The sequence below is a fragment of the Poecilia formosa genome, unplaced genomic scaffold (assembly GCF_000485575.1).
Source record: "Poecilia formosa unplaced genomic scaffold, Poecilia_formosa-5.1.2 Scaffold740, whole genome shotgun sequence".
In the NCBI taxonomy this organism is placed as follows: Eukaryota; Metazoa; Chordata; class Actinopteri; order Cyprinodontiformes; family Poeciliidae; genus Poecilia; species Poecilia formosa.
This window is the reverse complement of record NW_006800679.1, coordinates 5,862-9,369: the sequence shown is the minus strand read 5'-3', so window position 1 is coordinate 9,369 and position 3,508 is coordinate 5,862. Positions and strand designations below refer to the sequence as shown.

General features: G+C 36.2%; 1 long non-coding RNA gene across 1 annotated transcript in view; it reads left to right on the top strand.

The window, feature by feature from the left end:
* Nucleotides 1–796: 796 nt before the first annotated feature.
* LOC103131292 (uncharacterized) overlaps nt 797–3,508 on the top strand; it is a 4,906-nt gene continuing 2,194 nt past the window's right edge. Inside the window, exons 1-2 of the long non-coding RNA XR_475349.2 lie at nt 797–993; nt 1,129–1,240. This is a non-coding gene — a long non-coding RNA (uncharacterized LOC103131292). The remainder of the gene's footprint in view (nt 994–1,128; nt 1,241–3,508) is intronic.

Genomic DNA, 3,508 nt, shown 5'->3' with positions numbered 1-3,508 from the left:
ACTTCAGGCTGCAGTGTGAACGCAGCCTTTGTGTTCTTTCTTATTTCTCTTATTTGTAGATATTTCTGTTTTCGAAATGTAAAGATTTTACTGTGGTTTCCATTTCTGTCCAGCAGATGACGCAGCTAAGCATTTATATGAGCTCAGAAATGTTTTTCTGCCAAATGATTGGTGTCATTACATAAATATTTTGTTCTTCAATAAACAATAAATGGTCACTAAATCTTGCCACAGATTCTTTGTTAGATTCAGGTCAGGGCTTTGACTAGACCATTCTAAGCCCAAGTCCAGTCCTTGAGAGTAAAAACCTGAAAGTTTTGGATGCAGCCCTGCAGCAACAGGTTAACGTTCCTCCATCAGCCGTCGATGTTTCAGCTCTGCAGAGCCGATCATCTGATAAAATGTTAATATTGATGTTTATCTTTCTGTCACTTTTACCATCTCAATAATAGATGGTGGTGCATCACAATATTTCTTTATTTGATGGTTGATGGTCAAATAAACTATTTCCTGAGCCTTTTTTATGTTTTATCTTCTGAGGATCAATTATTACACTTAAACATTAAACCTGCTTAAACTCTCACGTCTTTCTTTGATAAATTTTTTGTTTCTCTGACAGAAGTTTTAAATATTTTTATGAACTTGCTCTCAGAAAGTTGATCTGTTGTTATAATAGCCTCAGGAAACGCCCTCTGGAGCAGAGCGTCTGTTTACTTTGAGTCCCTCCTCTTCATGTCCCTTTGTCTCCTGGGGGCCGAACGGCTTCATATGGACTTTGTACAGCTGATTGGTTTGGTTTCCCCCTGCAGCGCCTCAACCGTCTCTCAGCTACGCTGGTTGATGAAACTCGACATCTTCCTGCTTCTCCTTTCAGTTCATCTTCATGAGACAAAGAGCCATCATGCTGCAGGACGAATTCATCTGGTTTTACTGATCATTTATAAATCCATCATATCAGCTGATGAGGACAGAGGTTATGATCCACCACCACAAGTAAGTAAAGTTTATTTATTGATATAATTTAACATTTAAATAAAAGTGACTCAAAGCTGTGGAGTGTTTCATATTTCATGTTTTTCCATGTTTCCTCGTCTCAGATTGTGAAACTAAACCCAGTTTCTCCTCCAGTTGCAGATTTTCTCTACAGACACACAGAGGACAAATGTCAGGATGTCTGGATTTAACTCCTCTGTGTTTTTAACGTTTGTTTTTGTGGTTTGGACGGTTCAGGTTAAACCAGGTGAGTTTGGAGGAGGAAGAAGCTTCTTCCTCTTTTTGAAATGTCAGAATGATTTGCATCTTTACGTTGTAAAACTTGGATCTACCCAGAACAGTGAATGTAGTTATATAGACATTAAATAATTTTTTTCCTGCAATATAAAAATAGTTATGCACCTTCAGAGTGAATTAAATGTTTGTGTTGATCAGGAACTGAAAAGTGACTCAAAGCCTCCCAAAGAGGAGAAACACAAACGCTGTGATAACAGCTGCATGAGATAAAAGAGCAGCTGCTTGTTGTTGGATCATAAAGAACATTTATTGGTCCAGTTCCCTCCTTTTGGTTTCTTCTTTCATTTTAGACCATAAATGAATCACCTTGTCCTTAAAACATTTAAAATCATTTAGTAGAGATGATCATAGAAGTTTTTTAGTTTTTAGAGCAAAGCATAGATCCTCACCTTGACCAGTGAAAGGGAAGTAGAGAAACCAGTTAACCAAACTGGTTCTGATGTGAAACCAGAGAACAAAACGTCACATAAAGTCTGGATTTTAACAATCAGCTGCATAAACACTGCTGGCTTTTAACTTCAACATCACAGCTGTTTAAAATTTGAATGTTTTTTGCTTATGCAAATATTCCCCTCTCTGTCTGCACCAGTCTGCTAGAGGCTGTTTCAGTTTGTGATTCACTCAGCAGATTATTTTTAACTCTGCAGTTAAACTCTGTGAAGCCAGCAGACTCTGAGAACTGGGTAAAATTCAAATGTTTGTTGTTAAAAATGATCCAGTTTATTTTAATCCTCATGGCTTCAGCTTCCAATAAATTCTCAGAAATCAATTTTCTGGAATTACAACAAAAACAAGTTTATATTACAGGAACATGAGCCTACAGGAAGGTTTACACCAGCCCTCAGTTCCTGCTCTGGGCTCCTTTTGTTTTTATCTATTACTGCATCAGTGCAGCGTAGCACGGAGGAGACCAGTCCAGGTTTAAATATCTGCCTTCAGGTCTTCGTCTTTTTGTAAGGTCAGTTTATTTATATAGCACATTTTCAGCAACAAGGCAATACAAGGTGCTTTACATGAATTAAAAGGAAATACAAAGAAAATAAACAAAGAAAAGAGCAAAAGAAGAAAAAGTATTTAATGCTTATCTAGTATATAAACTAGGTTCAGGATTTGTAAATAAGTATAAAGTTTCCTCTGGTCTAATTCCTTTTCTGGGTTGGAGGAAGGTCCATTTTCCAGCCAGCTGTTGGTTCCATTAGCCGTGTGGGTCGGTACTGAGTCCAACTGCAAAATGAAGTCAGCATCTCCATAAAGCTGCAGCAGAAGGAAGCATGAATTTCTCTAGAATATTCTGGTAGATGGTTCCTTTAACTGTGAAGTAACAACAGAGCAGAAGCTTCACTCAGTCTGCAAAACTCAAAAACAGACAAAAAAATTCCCTGCAGTTCTGAATTTTTTTAGATGATAGATTACTGTGAAGATAATTCAAAAATAATTATTTTGTGTGTTTTGTTACCATCCACTTGGGAAATTCAACCCAGCTAACGATCATCAGACCAACTGGTCTGGTCTGCTTCAGATAAATGGAGAGATCTGGACAATAATAAGATGAAAGAACTTCAAACCTGTTTCAGCTTTTTCTTAAAATAAAGTAGCAAATCAGATTATTTCTAGATGTTTTTACACAAAGTTTCATGAAAATCATTGTGTTCATTATTTGTAGAAATTCTTGGTTTCATTTTTGTTCATCTTTTATGTTTAGTTTTAGTTTGCTTTTCCACTTATCAGCATGTGTTTAATCGATTTAAGGTTTATTTCTTTGCATCTTAGGTTAATTACAAATCCATCAGATGCTTTCTGTCAGACAAACAACAAAACCCAGAATGACCAGCCTGCAGTGAAAACTACTTGCTAAAACCAAAAGGTTTATTTCAAAACATGACAGTAACATGTTGCTAACACCTGGAAACCATAAAATATGGAGACAAGCTAAGCGATGCTGCATCTGTGTAATAAAAACACTAGTAAAGCATCTAAAATCTGCTGTTCTGTCCGCCTTGTCTATAAACACACATTAATAAAAATAACATATAGATCAACAGGATGTGTGTAAATATCTCTACTGTGGTTTGACATCATGTACCAAGACCATATTTAGAGACTTCCTGTCTGAAATGGTAAAACTTTGTTCATATGATCTATTATTAAGATAAAAACTTTCTGCAAAATACTATAATAACTGGAGCTCAACAATAATTATGTAATATATTTCCCCTTC